The 17,472-nt window shown below is 37.8% G+C and overlaps 1 protein-coding gene across 2 annotated transcripts in view; it reads right to left on the reverse strand.

The window, feature by feature from the left end:
• Window positions 1-16,224, reverse strand: part of LOC101834758 (cytochrome c oxidase subunit 7B, mitochondrial) — a 101,244-nt gene extending 85,020 nt beyond the window's left edge. Inside the window, exon 1 of one of the 2 annotated variants that reach the window (XM_021233404.2) lies at window positions 16,111-16,224. The gene's annotated coding sequence lies outside the window, so the exon portion shown is untranslated. The remainder of the gene's footprint in view (window positions 1-16,110) is intronic. The other variant, XM_040747163.1, reaches the window with a different exon arrangement.
• Window positions 16,225-17,472: the final 1,248 nt, after the last annotated feature.

Consider the following 17,472-nt stretch of genomic DNA (forward strand, 5'->3'; position numbering starts at 1 on the left):
TATTAAAAGTCTGGAGCAAAAACATGAAAGTCAATTTCATACCTAAAACTGAATTCTAAGTGTAAAGACAGTAATAACTGAAAAGAATTAAGTTGTTCTTCTATCTTAATAGTTTTTTCTTTTTTAGTTCTAGAAAGACACAATTAGCCATGAGGAGACCATCAATTATTTTCAATGACTTTGTCAACTATTACCAGTATTTATCTCATGTCTCACCCAAACAATGTTTTAGATTTTAGATTCTATTTTACTTTATAGATTGATTAGTCTTAATTTACCTAAAAAGCATCTTCTCTAATTTGCAATCTTCAGCATTCTATTTTTGCATTTACTTTTGCACTAATGTTTTCTGCTGTTAATTTGTACCTATCTACATATACTTGCATACGCACACACACACACACACACACACACACACACACACACACATATATCTTCACTTAAATTTTAATTCTTCGCAGTGTCCCATCTCAGAATTTCAATGTGTTTTCAGAGAGAAATTACAGCATTGCTGTGTCTGTCCTCTCTGCGTCATTCTGGAAAAATGACCAGAACCAGTTCCTCCTGTGACAAGTATTTACATTCAATTTTGTCTGGGTCAGGAACTAATCTCTTCCTAGAATGTACATCAGAACATAGATATAGAACCCAAACTGTTTAGTGTACCCTTAATGTGGGTATGGCCTTTTGCCTTGCTTCTGTGATTCCCATACATAATCTATACTACTTGCTAGGCAACTGTGTATAAACTGCTCTATCCTGAGAACATCCTGGGAAAGGGCTGCTCTTTTAGTATTTAGTATGTGCTAACTGACGTTTATTTACGTTTTTCTGATCATGTTTGTCTGAACTCAAACAACCTTCCTTGGACCACTGCTTTCTTTGTTCCATTTACATATAAAAGTACAATGGGGTGAGCTGGAGAGGGGTGGGGGTAGGGGAGGAGGTGGGGGCGACAGGAGGAGGTGTGGGAAGTATAACTGTGGTTGGAATGTAAAATGAAAGAAAAAATAACAAGAAATGGCAAAAAAAAAGGACACTGAAACTGAAGTGAGGTTTTCTACAGCATTAGACTATAGTCTACCCCATCTTTCAAGTCCTCACATGCCAGGGCCAACAGACAAGATCTACACAGCTCAGCTGAAAAGTTACAAACTTTCGAACAGATCTGTAATAAATCTATATTTATTTAAGTTCAAAATTATAGATTGATTTTTTAAAAGAGTTTTAGGCTAATGAAAAAGACCCAAGAAAAAGAACTCACTGAATAATAGCCACAACCAATAAAATGTCATAAAATATGTTCAAACAAAAATTTACAGAAAGAGAAAATAATAATAGATGCAATTACTTCTAAAAGAGGAGTAGAGAGAAACCTGCAGTCTGCTTCCAGCCTTTCATATAGTAAAATGAGAAACCAGAAATTCAGTGAGGAAAAGCTGCAGATACACCAGCAACCTTTGGGTAAAGTAACAAGAAAGCCTTATACAAGGAGTCCACCTAATGCAAGAACTGGTAATTGTGGACATTTTTTCACAGACATATATTTTATACCCCTAGAAGTCTTCCAAACAACACCATAGTGTCTCCTTTTAGTTTTCAATTACTGACATCATTCTAATAAGAAGCAAGCACCATTATGTGTGCTTCACAGTGAGAAGGGCTTAATAAAAAATAAACAAAGTTGGAAAAAGAAAAAGAAAGGAAAGAATGCAGAAATTGAGGGAAGAAGGGAACTGATCCCCTGGCTTCTTCACAAATCTACTTGTTTGCTTGGCTTTCTGGGAAGGACTTTAGGTGATGAAATTTTTATGTGCATTTTTCACTTGTGCCCTCCTAGCCTAAGGGCAAACACAGAAAAAATATGAATGCAGACTTAAGGAGCATAACTTTGTTCTAGTCCCAGTGGATTTGGGTCTGTAAGACAGCAGAAAAAAGTTGCCTCATATCCTTCATATGACCTCTGTCTATCAACCACCACTTGAGTTTTATAAGATCCCTCCAATATCATATACAAAGGAAATACTTAAAATAAACAAAAACAAAACCCTCATGTTGATATGTAACAATCACTGGTTAATCGAAACGTAAGAACTAGAGACAAAACACCAGACTCTTTTCTTTAGTTCCCTCACACCACTAGGCAGTCTCTGTGTGCCACGTGCAAACAGAAGGACAGTCTGGCCAAAGATTCCTCTGTCATCTCCTGGAAATGCCTTGTTCGTATTTGGAGCCATTAATCAGCAAAAAACCAGTAGGCTGCCAGCCACTGCTGAAGATATAGATGCCCCAAATGGCATGCATGCTTGCTGTGCTGACACTACTTTTAATGATGCAAGCATCTGGAAAACAACATTTCACAGTGACAATCCGAACTTTACTGATAAGCAATAACTCCCATGCTGTGTACTGTGCATTAGAAGCACAATAGGAATAGCAAAGTGATGTCTCTTAGAATGTGCCATAAGAACTCAGCTGATTTCCATTGAGACAAAGACTTTTGTATCTTGACAGGGCACGTACATTCTACTAAGACTTAAGTGAATTCCTAAGGAAAATAAGACACATTTAAATGTTGGCCTTTAGAATTTTCTATTTCTAGTGTGTTCATGCTAGCTTAAAATTCAGATGCTCTTTATATATAACATTTCTTTTCTAATTGTTGAAGTATATATAACAGTTTAGATAACAGTGATAAAAGGGAAGATTGATACAATTTTCTTAAGAATTTTATATTGCATTGATATTGCTTTTCTAGTTGTCTCTTATATTTCATCCAGTACCAAATTTCTCTTTCCTTATTCCCCAGTCATCACCTCACGAAATACCATAAGTACCAAAGGATACTTTAAGCTAAGCATAACAGCAGCTGAGCATAATGGTACACATCTTAGATCCCAGTGCTTGGGAAACTGAGACCTTTGTGAGCTCAATAACTTGGTCTCACTTCGGGAAGCCAAAGCTACACAGTAAAAACAAAAAGAAAAAATTAAAGAAAGATAAGCATAGCAGCTCTTTTCTGTACTCTCTGCCATTCCTAAATGATCATGTTACACTAAATAAACCAAGGAAGATCCACTTGGTATAGCTAAGACTAGTCCCCTTTTCCACTAGGCATACAAGCATAGTCCCTCAAAACTAGACTTTTAACATCTCCAAATATGGTTTTATTAGATCTTAGAACTCCAAATATAATTTTATTGTGTATTTATCAGTTTCCTTAAGGCTTAGGTTTTGTCACAAGCAATGCTAGAATTGGATTCTCCCTCCCACCTCTAAACCTGGAACCACAGTTTTATTTATTTTAGTGTTCTTGAAGTTCAGGATACTCCACTAGTTCCAACTTTTGATTTAACTCATTAAATTCTATTTTTCAGCACTGTAATGCCTTATCTCTCTAACATACTTGCAACCTGGAAAACAAGGTATATAAGACTCCTGAGCCATTATTTCATAAACATTATTGAATAGTTAGAAAGTATGAAAGGAAAACATTTTTTTGTTTACATCAAGTACCCCTTAATGGTAATGTGAATAAAAATACATTATAATTTCCCATAAAAGCAATCCCTTGAAGAATAACTCATGTGATGAGAAAGTTAAATTCCTTCATCTATTTTATTAAGCTTATTTAAGCTAAAAACAAAGAGCTCTAAAAACAAATACTGCCCATACTGTTTGAAGAAGGCATCTCTTCAATGTTTTCTACCCATAATTCTTGGAGTAATTAATAGCCTAGTTGACCTGTACTATATTTAGGATTAGGCCACACCTGAATCTCCCTATGATGTACATACCTGACTCTCTAGACCTTTATCTTGAACATTGTTTCTAAGTCATTAAAACCTATCCTTAGGGGAGGTGTCACATGTACTTTACAGCTTAGTGACCTCTATGTTATCTGTATGACTGAGACAACACCAGATACTCCTCTAGACCCTTAAGCTATAGAACCCATCTTCAAGTTTGTAACAGGTCATTATGACACAAACATTACTGGAGTGTTGCTGCTGTAAAAATCATTTTTAGACACAAATATATCTAGGTGACACACAGTTTAGTAGTTTTCTTGTGAAAAGGTACTCTTAGATACTTAACTTGGTAAGAGCACAGTGAGGCTCTGTTAAAAGGAATATAGACTACTTTATGTTTCATGTTACTGGCTGTAAAAATCCTTTTATAGGATGAGAGTTTCCTGGAAAATGTTTTGAAAAAAAATTGACAAGTAATCTACATTATTCTGGCCAGCTAAATTGCCTCTACTTTTATACAGTCCATTGTTTATACTTTGATGTAGAACTTTTCTTGTTCTAGAATATGTACTTGTACTCTTAAAATATGTACTGTGAACCCTTAAAAATATGTCTCCTTTAAATTTCTTTATTCTTCACTTGGACCGAGGTACAGGACCAGGAAAACAAACAAAACAAAAAAATTTGAACAAATGCATTAAAGCCCGAGTTCTGGTTCACAGATTAAATTAACAAATGCCTTGTTCATATGGTTCATCATTTTCAGAATGGTAAGAGCTTGGCCAAGCAAGACTGTCTCCTGTGGCAGCTTCAGCATGGATGATAGAATGACACGAAATCTCAGGACGCTGAAGTCTGCTTCTGTATATATTTGGTCAAGAAGGGATCTGAGCAAGAACTTTTGAATAAAGTAAATGATGTGAAATTTCAAAAGAGGGTTGATGACACAGATGAAAAGTGGATGACTTAACAGAAAAATGCTAGTTATCCTTTTTAAAGTACATACACATTAAATCAAGCACAGTATTACATGCCTGCAATCCTGGCATGTTAGAGTTGATGACAGAAGGGTTACAAATAACAGGCACAGCTGAATTACAAAACAAAATAATAATAATAATTAGACTTTTCTTTTCCCTACAGAATGAAGGAGTCAAGTAGTATTTATCTAAAAATGTGGGATGAGTTGTTGGCCAACAGAGGGTTGAAGCAACTCCTCCCAAACTAGTTTATGGCAAAGCTATTTGCTACCCTCCAGAACATGACAATAAAAACCTATTGTTGAAGACACTAGATACTTATGTCACACAACATGGAAAAATCTAACTGATATTCAATTGGAATCCTTATCTCTACAGTCTAGGATTCATACTGATATAAGGAGTATTCATTGACAAATGAGGACAAAAATAATCATCAATCTCACCTAGTTTTGAACATGGCAAAGTACAAGAACAGCCTACCTAGCAAAATGTGCCTACTGATAAAATAATGGTACGAATGTTAAGGGAATAACCAATTTTAAAAAATGTAAAGTCAGCTTCATGAGATGGAAACCATACTTACTAACATTAAGCCAAGAACTTGAGACTAGGTCATGGGTCCTAGGGGGAAAACCTACTATTATTACTCTGCTGAAAGAACACAGTAATAGAATGACACATAATGACATTTTTATGCCCATACATAAGTACATTGTTCAACTCTCATCAGAAAACTTCTTTCAGTACATGACAATTAATACAGAAAGCCGCAACTAGTCAACATTCAGAGAATTAGAGATTCTGGGAAATTCAGCCCTAAATGGGATTACTTTATTACAACACTCCCCTAAAAATTCAGATATATATGGAGAAGACAGCATGGAAACATTTTAAGAGCAAGAGGTGGATGATTTCAAAGAAACAGCATTTCCTGACAGAACAAATGTACATGAGAAAGCACAGAGACTGTGACAACATGCACATGACCTGTAACACTCAAGCCAGTTAAAACCCTAGGCCAGAGGAGGGAAGGAGGATACAAAGTTAAATCACTAGACAAGGATCTATTGCAGTTAAATTGCTACTGGGTTAGGATAAATCAGTTTTCTTTAATAAAGTGGTATTTGGTATACTGACTAACTACAGAGGAGGCTCCACACCCAGGAGCAGATGAACAAGACAAACTGGACTCCTTGTTTTTGTTGTTGGAGAACAAAAACATGAAGTTAGGTGGACATCAAGGTAGAGAAATGTATAGAAGGACTTGGAGGAAGGGAATAAGTAGGATCGAAAAATATTTTGTGTGATTTTTAAAAATGTAGAGAAAGCAATTATAGAGATATTAATACATTAACTTAAGTGTCTCTGCATTTAATTGTATTTACCATTTTAATACATTTCACTGTAAGTCTATGAAAGTGTATAAATAAATATTTACAGTACTTATTTTAAGGTTCTTTCAATAGTATAAGCTTCAGGCTGTATGATAATGCTGATCTCAATAAAGGAAACACTATTAATTAAAATTTACTTGACTACAAAATAATTGCATTTCTACTTGAAACATAGCTGACTGTTCTCAAAGCATTTCCCCAGCATTTCTATCATTTCCTATTAAAACTCAGTGACAATTAATTTCATCTCCTAAGGATATATTTATAAGAAAAAGACAAAACACAATAAGGTCTCTAGAGAAAGCAGTAGTATAAGTATGCCAAAAAGCAGCTAGAGTTATCTAAAAATAAAATATTCAAACTTCTCATTTTGCCTAGGGTTATACCTCTGACTTTCTATTACAGGTTTGACAAAAATATTTATTTATTAAGTTCCTATGAAGACAAAATTTTACTTTGTCCTTATCTCTCCGTTCCTTTAAATTTGACTATGGTTTCCCAATTGGCATGGCTATGAGACAATCTTAGGAAAAAAGAAAAATCTAGGATAGACTGTGTCATTGGATGCTTTTTGTGATGGTTGTACTATGAGAAAATGCACCCAGTGGACATTTCACAGCTAACATACTAGATAAATAAAATAAATAATTAAATAATTAAAGCTAGTGTTATGCCTTCTTATAAGTCTATTCGACTATTTCCTAAAGCAATTAACAGTAATGTAGAAAGGTTACAGCAGGCAGATAGGCAAAACAATCACACTTGAGATCACTTTTGGAACATTCACGTTGGCTCAGCTATTAAAGCTAGTGGAAAAACTCTTCTCAAACCTATTTTCCTGGTTCATTTTGTACCATCTAGCACTCAAAACCACAAATTAATAAAAAGATAAAGGAAAAAAGGCAAAAAGAAAAAACCTAAAAGCACAAGGTTCCACAAAGAGGAGTAAATTTCCACATACTTTATACAGTTTGGGGCAACCCAATGTTGTAATATTTGCCATGATTAGCAACAAGCACCCTTTGCTATTATTAATGCAGTTCAACTGATATGAACAGACAAAATTGAAAAAGGAGGAGAATGTGCTTTATCATCTGTAGCAGAATTTCAATTTTCTCTTTCAAGTACAGTTGAATGCATTTTCTTTGCAAGCTAAAGACAGAAGATCTTGATTACTGTTGCAAGAATAATCTTAGCCTTTGTGTGAAGAAGATAGGGAAAATAAATAGTTTTTCTGGATGATGTGTCAGCTTGTGAACTTACAAAACAAGATATATTCTTGGAGGTACGGAAATTAAATTAGGGTAAATGGTAGACCCATTAAAATGACAATTGAAGGCTTATTTTGTAGTCCATGGCTGGCTTCCCAATTGTCCTCTATTTTTGCTTCACCTCAGGGGCACAGACAACTGAACCAGAAACAAACAGGGTCAAGACAGGGGCAACTGTCTGAGAATACAGGTCACCCAGGCTATAGGCCTTGTCATAAATTGTTAGCTGTGTTTTAAAATTAAAGTTCTGATTCCGTTCTCTCTAGCTACCACCCTTGTTTCAGATCTTTGCACACAAGACACACACACACCATGGGAAGAAATGAGGGGAGAACAAAGAAAGGGAGGGAGCTATATTCCTTCTCTGTAACAGAATACTCACCATGGGAAGAAATGAGGGGAGAACAAAGAAAGGGAGGGAGCTATATTCCTTCTCTGTAACAGAATACTCACCATATATGATTTTGAGTATTAGTTATTTTGTTTTGTCTTGTTTTGTTTTTGAGTCACCTTAATTTATCCACAATCAATAGACAACACAGGCTTTCCTTTGGAAAAAAAAGGCAAATCATGCTACCTACCAGAATCAAGAGACACAAGGATGCTCACCCATCCCACATACTTTCATGGATCCCTCAAATAATCCCTATGGATAACAATTCAACATAGCTCTCCTGTCATCACCTCTCATGCTAAACTTAAATGGCTCAGTACTAAATAATGTGTAAAATAATGTGTAAAACGTGACCATGTTAAAAGTATGTATTTTCACCAACAATAGGCTCAGGTTATCTCCAGTACACACCTTACTCTAGGAACTTCATAAACCAGTTTAACAGAGGTTTCGTAGTCTTCATTTTCTTCCCACTCATATTAAAATTAATACTACTAAGCACATTAATTTTACAACATTATTTCTTCAGCTTTCTTAACTGTGCTCTCAAGTTCTTTCCACCTTCTGTTTCTCTTAACTCTGCTTGGTCTTTCTCCAAACTCTACCCTCTCTGGCCTTATAAGTTAAAGCACATCTTCATTCTCATGAAAGAGGTGAACTTCCAAACTTTACCTTGTGACCAACATCACAGTACCTTAGCTTCACTATCTACAACAATCTTTTTCCAAAATACAGTCATTGGCCTATAGCCAAATAAACATGAAGATTAATTTTCCCATTTCATTGCCAAAATTTGTATTGTTTTCTCTAATCAAGAAATTATTTCCAAATTACCTCATTCCCTCTACTCACAGTCTATAAATAATTTTATTCCTTTGAGTTCTCTGTTCTAAAAGCCAAAATTACATTAGATGTTCTTATCATTTCTTGTTTGTATTATCCCTAATTGGCCTTTCCTACTTCTATCTCTCTATATTCAATTTACCATTGACTTATCTTCCTAAGCTATTTTTCAATCTTTTACTTTCCTGCTTAAAAACTGAGCTAATCTCACATTGCCAACAGCAACAAGTTTATTTTTTTCTAACATGACACGTTCATTCCTCCAGCATATATGTTCTGTGTTCTCTGTTTATAGATTTAATCACTGAACTAGTGTATCATATGCTTAGGCTTCTCAAACTCAGATGCTTTTCATTATATTACTTCATGTATGTGGATTATTCCTCTATAGATGGGGAGGAGTTAACCAGCACATGTTTAAGAAATAGAACCATAAAATCAGGTATTTCTCAAAAGGAAACTATGCAAATACACTAAGACATATTCACATAACAAAACATTATGATGTAACTATAAAAAGCATGGGAAAATCTCTCTACAAATGTGAATATATTTTCACAACATGTAGTTCACTTTTTCAAAATGTCACAGAAGTTTAAAAACTTAATTCCTTATGTAAAAAGAAAAACTAATTAGGAATATATGCCCATATTTGTACATATTCATGTTTAAAAATATGAGTGAGTGAGAAAGAAAAACCTACTGAGCACTTGACCTATATAGCTCTGACCCAGGAGCCCAAACTGCTTTGGTCAATTTCTGTCACTTGCATATTAAAACTTAAGTCTATACTTAAAATAACAGCAAGGATTCTTACTGCAGAAGACTGAAGTGACATAATGAGATAATAGTAACCAAATTGCATGTATAGGACAGCATTAGGCATTTAATTATTATAGGTTTTCTTTTTTTAAAAAAAGGGAGATGGCGCTAAATGAAGGGTGCAGGGACTGGTAGAGACACAGAGAGTAAACTTACCTAGATATACATTTTATCAGTTTAGAGTTTGAAACACTTAGATTCATAGTTCAAGACCAATCAAGAATACATAAATTTAGAACTCTCTACCCATGGAATTAAGTATATGATAGTCCTCAATTCTAAACAGTACTCCATTAAATTAGAAACCATTCCTAAAGCCTTGACCCAGTAGATGATGGAAGCAGAAACAAACACCCACAGCAGAGCACTGAGCCATACTTTTGGAATCCAGTTGCAGAGAGGAAGAAGAGATGACCAAATGAATCAAGATGGTGCTGAAGAAACAAGCAAAAACAGTTGACCTGACATAGTGAGAGCACAGGGGCCCTAGTCGTAAAGCTGGGGAACCAACATTGGACTGAACCAAACCCTCTGAATGTGGGTGCAAGCTGGGAGGCCTGGGCAGTCTATAGGACCTCTAACAGTGGAGCCAGAGTTTATTCCTAGGGCACGAATCAACTTTGGGAGCCCATTCCCTATGAAGGGATACCATTACAGCCCAGATACAGAAAGGAGGGCCAAGGCCCTCCTCCAATTGATGTGACAGACTTTGATGATCCCCCATGGAGGGTCTCACTATCCCTAAGTAGTGGGTGGTGGGTGAGTTGGGGGGTCGATGGGAAGCATGGGAGGATGAGAGGGAGAGGGAATGAGATGATGGATATGTAAATAAGAGTGTTTTTAAAAATGTTTTTTTAAGAAAAAAATTAGAAACCAAAGATGAATGGTGACTACAGAAAAAGGACATGGAAGTACTTTTGTTCTGAATCTCACCAAGATGCAACTCATTTTATATGTGAATTATACAATCCAGGGCATGCCTACTGGTAGTCTAAATTTTCTGTTATGTTTTCATGACATTTAAGAGGAACATGGATCCAGCCTCCTGTGACTAGTATGGGTAAAATCTGAGCCATGCCTGTCTTTCAGAAAAGTTCAAAAGTTCATCAACAAATAATAAGATTTAAGTTAAACTATAGTTTTGTCCTTAAAATTAATTTTTAAAATTTCTTCATTTCCAAATATCCTGAGTGAGGTAACCCAATCACAGAAAGACAAGTAGGGTATGTACTCACTCATATATGGATATTAGACCTAGAGCAAAGGACTACCAGTCTACATTCCACACCACCAGAGAAACTAGGGAACAAGGAGGACTCCAAGAGAAGAACCCTGAAGAAGGGGAGGGAGACAAGAACCCCTGAGCAAATTGGGAGCACAGGGGGAGAGAGGAGGGAGATAGGAAGGGGAGAGGACTGAGACAGGGGGAATAGAGGAGGGCAAGAAAGGAGATACCTTGATAGAGGGAGCCCATATAGGTTTGTAGAGAGGTCTGGCACTGGAGATACATTCAGGGATCCACAGGGATGACCCCAACCGTGAAATTAGGTAGTAGTGGAGAGGCTGCCTTTGATGCACTTTTCCCTATAATGAAATTGATGACTATCTTGTTTGCCATTCCTAGAGCCTGGACCCAGTAGCTGATTCAAGTCACACTCCTGGAATCCAGTTGCAGAGGGAAGAGAGAAAACCAAATGAATCAAGACAGAGCTGGAGAAACCGGCAGAAACAGTTGACCTCATCTAGAGAGACCCTAGTCGCAAAGCTGGGGAACCAGCATTGGATCCAACCAAGCCCTCTGAATGTGGGTGCAAGCTGGGAGGCCTGAGCAGTCTATGGTTCCTCTCACAGTGGAACCAGTGTTTATCCCTGGTGCACAAATAGACATTGGGAGCCCATTCCCTATAGAAGGATATTATTGTGGCCCAGATATGGAAAGGATGGCCTGGGTTCTCCCCTGTAGAAGGTCTCACTATCCTTGGGGAGTGGGTGGGGATGGGTTGGGGGACTTGGTGGGAAGCATGGAGGATCGAAGGGAAGGAGAGGGAATGAGAGGATTGATATGTAAAATAAGACTGTTTCTAAAATTTTAAAAATTATTTTTAAAAAATATTTATTTCCTCCCGGTTTTTGGTATTGTTCGGGTGCTACTGGAAGTAAACTTTCCCTTAAACAAAACAGTCGATCTCTAGTAGACAGGCATTTCTACCCTGTACCACAGTGATGCGTTCCTCTGACTACAGCATCCCTGTACTGATAAAGTCTTCCTCTTAGAGAAAGCGTTAGTTTCCTTCAGAAATCTCTCAACAGACTCCTGAACTGGAACCGCAACTGATGCTTCTAAAGCTTGTCCCCCTGGGTTTCCAATGAGAATTAACTCCTCTTACATGTGTTCCTTCAGGCATTGTCATTCATCACTGAATTGCTCACACATTGAAAATTATTCTTTACTACTACAGTTTTTATAAGCCAGGACTGCGTCTGGAATTTTCATTTTGTTCTATCCTTCACCTACCCTTCTTAATTTTGTGACTGCTTAGTATTTATGAAGCTGCGTACTATTAATGTAGTACTCAGTAGCAGGGCTCTTGCCTAGCAAGCCCAAGGCCCTGGGTTTGTTCTGAATTGCTGTAGTTTTCAACTGCTTAGCTTATTCATTTCATCTCTTCCCCACCACACAACAAATTAATGCTGTTTTGCTAGATGTGAGTATCTGCCTTCTGTGCCTTTTTTTTTAACTAGAACTTTTTGATTACATCTATCTATATTCTTAAAGACTGGTTTGCTCCACTATTAATAATAAAATAGCTTTTAGTTTGCTGCAAGTACTGTTCAAATACCCCCCACTGGAATGGATAATTACAAGGTATTTTCTCATGCTAGATGACTAGTCCATCCAACAACTAACTTATACTGCATCCTGGTCACTTATAATATAGCTTATCTAGCTAAGTCTCATCTTGACTCTTATGAAAACATTTTAACAAAACACAAAATACATTTATTTTCAAACTCAGTAGTTAACAATATACCTTGAAAATCATCTAATACTTTGTGTATTCACAATTCCGCCTAGAATTGTTATTTTTAGCTTTCTATTAGCTTAGAAAGATAAGGCGTCTTTATGGCATTTTTAATACAAACTTAGCTTTGGTTGACATAGTCCACCCCATCCCCTGTTTCTGTCCCCTTTCCCACTTCTATATCCTTCAAACCCCAGTGTCCCAATGCCCCTTCCATTTCCATTTTTAAAGTTTTAGCACTCCCTTTGCCCTTTGCCTGCTCTATAAAAGCCTTTTTAAAAATAATCTTATGAGCCTCTTTCTAGTTTCCTAGCCTTTACCATATTCACAATTGCAGTTGTTTGAATAAGAGTGTCCTTCATAGTCTCATATATTTGAATGGTTAGTCATCATGGAGTGGCATCATTTGAGAAATATTAAAAGGTGTGGTCATGCTGGAGTAGGTGTGTCCTTTTGGAGGAGGTGTGTTGCTAGGGGTGTGTTTTGAGGCTTCAAAAGTCCATGCTAGGCCCAGTCTCTCTCATTCTCTCTACCTGTAGATCATGATGGAAGCTCTCAACTACTTTACAGCACTATGCTTGCCTACATGTTTCCATATTCCCTGCCAGAATGATAATAAACTAAATCTCTAAAACTGTAACAAACTTCCAATTAAGTTCTTTCTTTTATAAGTTACTAAAGTTATGGTGTCTCTTCACATCAATAGCAGTGACCAAGGCCACGTCCATTTTGATACACATATTTAACAATTAGGAGGTAGGATCTACATGTGAGAGAACGAAAACAGACATTTCCTGGTTCCAAATACCTGGCAGCCACTTACCAAATTACGAAACAAAGGGTTTATTTTAATTAAAAATGCTCTGCCAAAAGCTCAGGCTTATTACTAACTAGCTCTTACATTTTAGGTTAACCCACATTCCTTATTTACACTCTGACACATGGCAGTACCTTTATTAGCATGGCACATTCAACTCCTCCTCCCTTTGTATCTGGCTGGCAACCGCAGACTCCATTCTTCTTCTTCCCAGAATTCCCTGTGTCAGGCTGTCTCACCCAATCTCTTCCTGCCCAGCTATTGTCCAATCAGACTTTTATTAACAATGAGAGCAATGAACATTTAAAGTGTACAAAGATTGTTCCACAGAAAGAGAAAACATGCTGTATTTGTCTTTCTGTGCCTGGATTTTCTAACTTAATATAATGTCTTACTGTTCAAACCATTTTCCTGAGAATGCCATAATTTCATTTTCCTTTATGCTTGAATAAAGGTCTATTTGTTATATGTCCCATGTTTTCATTATCTCTTGACAGACATCAAGGCTGACTCCACTTCCATTTTATTATGAAAAGAGCAGTAATAAACATAGATATCAAAGTATTTTTATGGTTGTTTAGGTATGCCAAGAGGAAGCATAGCTTGGTATGGAGTTCCATTTTTACTTTTGAGTAGCTGCCACACTAATTTAGATAATGGCTATACTAGTTTATACTCTCAGAACAGTGACTAAGATTCCTCAGACAAATACAAATTATTTTGAGTCCATTGCACTAGTTGGAACTGCTGTCATCAGGAAACAAGTGACAAGAGAACCTGGGGAGGAGGAGAACAAGAGGAACCTGCTGTGGCACATCACTATGAATATGTATTACTCTTATTTGCTAATAAAAAGCTAACTGTCTAATAGCTGGGCAGAACAAGATTGAGCATGAAAGCCAGATTAGGAGAATGCTGGTAAGAGGAAGGAGTCAAAGGGCAGAAGGCAAAAGCAGAAAAGCAAGATGGGAATGCCTTACCAATTTAAGGGACCAAGTCCAGTGGCTACACAGACAAGAATTATGGGTTAATTAATTTAGTTGCTAACAAGCCTGAGCAATCAGCTGAGCATTTATAAGTCATATTCAGCCTCTGAGTGGTTATTTGGAAACCGGTGGGCAGGAGAAAAACATATGACTACAGTAATGTTTATTATGCACTCTTTAAAAGGTAACTCTAATTGCTTCTAAGTAACTCTAATTGCTTCTAACTTCAGCCCCTACCTGTGACTTCTAATGGCCTTTCTGATTTTTACAGAAATTATTTCTTTTTTAAGTTTCATCATCATATCCCAATCATTGTACAATGAATTGTTTTTCATTTTACAGTGAAAATTTTGTTTTTAAATATCAAAAAACATTCATGAAATATATTGAAGCATCATTAATATTTCCTTAAATGGCTTTCTGAAATTTCTTTACATTAACGCCTCTAACATTGGCTCATATGGGATGAGTCTTCTGTTTCAGCCAAATAGTCACTGTGCATCACCCCTTTCCTAACACTCTATTGTACAGTCTTTGGGTCCCTCTTGAAGCCATTTCCCTCTTCAAGATATCGATAGTAGATCTCAATTCTAGGTAACTTTTATTTTCTCCCTAAGGAAAAAAATTGTTCCTATAGTCTGCATAACTATGGTTTCATATTAATACCGAAGAACACACTTTAAACTATTTTAGTATGCCAAATCCTATGAAGAGGTTTGTATCAGAACCATTCAAATCACTTTGTACTTGCTTGTATAGTCACAGATTTTACAACGATTTTAACGAGCTGTTTCTCATCATCAAGTTGTTAAGGTATATCATATTCTTTTTACATGAATAGTTCTTATTCCTTATAAAACTGACATCGGCTTAATAGTTTGATATCTTTATGCAGCTCCTGTGGTAGCATAAGTTTGGATTTCAATAACCAAAGTTACTGTCAAAATTACAAAGCCAGTTTAAGATGAAGAGCTTGGGGCAACTTTAAAACCTATATAAAAGTCCTATACGTCCAAGTTTTGTCCTTGTGTAATTCTTTCTCTTGGCTGAATAGTAGATAAAAATAAAAAAAAAGTAAAGCAGAATACAAGTCTACCTCCTATGCCACCTGCTTATGCCTGACACTAAATAGTTCTGGCACATAATCCTGTTGAAGCAAACAAACAAACAACAGAAACAGCTTTATGTTCTCAAATGCTTCCCTACAAAGATAAATCTATCATCGTGTCTTTGTCTCATACAAAGTTATTCTAAAAAAATAATCGGTCCAGATTTCCAGGCCAGGCCCAGGAGCAGAAAACGTTTAGGAGCCATTTTGTATGGTCGTCTTCCGCTCCTGAGAGACCGCGCTTGCTGTGTCTCTGTCCCAAACTTGCCTTTACAGGAGACAACAGTAGCTTCTATTAAAAACAAAGTCATTCTTCAGGGGACAAATCACGCACTGCAGAAATCAATCCCTAACCGGGTGGCTGAAACTGCGGCTGGGCGTGGCAGGGCGAGCCTCCACCACCAGGTTCAGAAGCCAGTCTTTGGGGTCGAAGCAAGCCTGGGCTATCAATCAAAGGAACTGACAGACTTTCTCCACGAACAAAATAAAACGACCGTCATGACTCCGCAACAGAGAATTTTCCTTCCATCCTAACGCTCTATGTCCTAACACATTGGACTGGGAAGGAAATCCAACACAAATGTTCTCTTTTCTCTGGGGGGGGGAGCCAAGCAGCTAACCAAGAAAGGCCCCGGAAATGGTCTGCAGTCAGTTATTAACAATTTGAGATGATCTCTGTGAACGAATGATTAAACTGAATCCCCACACTGGACTTACCGGATACACAACAGGCACAAGCCAGAAGAAAATGGCACCGAGGCGATTCCAGTACCCGTCAATATACCTCCCAGAAGGAGGCACTTCCTGTGGTAGCTCCGCCCCAGAGGGAAGGAGGGGGCGGGCCACATGAAAATGGAGATTCCAAACTGACCAATCAAATGACCTCATTACTTCCAGAGGCTATATCAAGGAGGCTGGTGTTTGGGAGTGTTTTAAGGCATCAAATGCCCTGCGCCCACACCTGGTATGATGAAGGAAGCTCCAAACTTGAAGATAATGCATCCCAAAACGCCAACCCATTGTTTCTCTTCCCTCCCAAGCTATAGTACTCGCTACCAAACCCAGGAGCTTTCTCTCAATTTATATTTTTATTTCAATTAGTTATGAGGGAACTTTGAGACTTTCCTTAAAACCTCAAAGGGAAGTCAAAACTCCATATAGCTATCTGGCTCACCTGTTTCAATGGTGACAAATTAATCTTATGACCAAAACGGAACATTTGGAAGGCAAAGTGACAGTATCTTTATTTAAAAATCTAGGGGTGTAGGGAAAAGGGGCCAGTCAAAGAAACACACTTTGGCCCTGCAACCAGAACCAAAGAAATGTACCCTGACCGTGAAACCAGTACCAAAAGAACACACTTTGTCCTTCAAATCTGAGTCAGTGAAACAAATGTACCCTGGCCCTAAAATTGGAGCCAAAAGGCTAAAAAGAACCAGAGAAAGAAACACATTTTGGCCCTGAAACCAGAGCCAAATCTGACCCTAATCCTGTGCAGAAAACTAACCAATCCTCGAGCAGAGCTCCAGCCGATCTGAGCTCAGCACTAAAATCTGACCCATCCCCACCCTGGAAGCCCTATATAAACCCTGTGTCTGTTCAGCTTGTGGATGTTCACGCTACCCGCCGCTACCCACACAATACCTGGTAGCCACTCTCCTGGATCTTTCCCTCGCAATAAACCCCTTGGATGAGCTTTGGGTGAAGATCTTCTGCAGCATAGAGCAGAGGCGACCCTGGGCAGAGCAGAGCAGAAGGAGCAGGGCTGTAACACAAGCCCAGGAAACTTACCTTGGCAGACCTCTCCAGGAGCAGAGCTGAACTGTAGCAACTTTGCCAGAGAAACCTCCTGCCGAGCAAAACTGCTACACCAGGCACTGGGCAAACATCCTCAGCTGGGAGACCCTGTCCTGCCAGGGCTGGGGGTTGGGGTGGGGTGGGGAGGCGTTTCCCTTTTGCTGGGCTGCAAGCAGCTAACCTTACTGCAACCTGTGGTGATCCTTGGCTCCCTAGCTCCAGGATACTTTTCTATCTGAGCTGTGTAACACTCAGTATCCTATGGCTCCTGAGTTCCAGGAT

Source organism: Mesocricetus auratus, unplaced genomic scaffold (genome assembly GCF_017639785.1).
Source record: "Mesocricetus auratus isolate SY011 unplaced genomic scaffold, BCM_Maur_2.0 Super-Scaffold_100006, whole genome shotgun sequence".
NCBI lineage: Eukaryota > Metazoa > Chordata > Mammalia > Rodentia > Cricetidae > Mesocricetus > Mesocricetus auratus.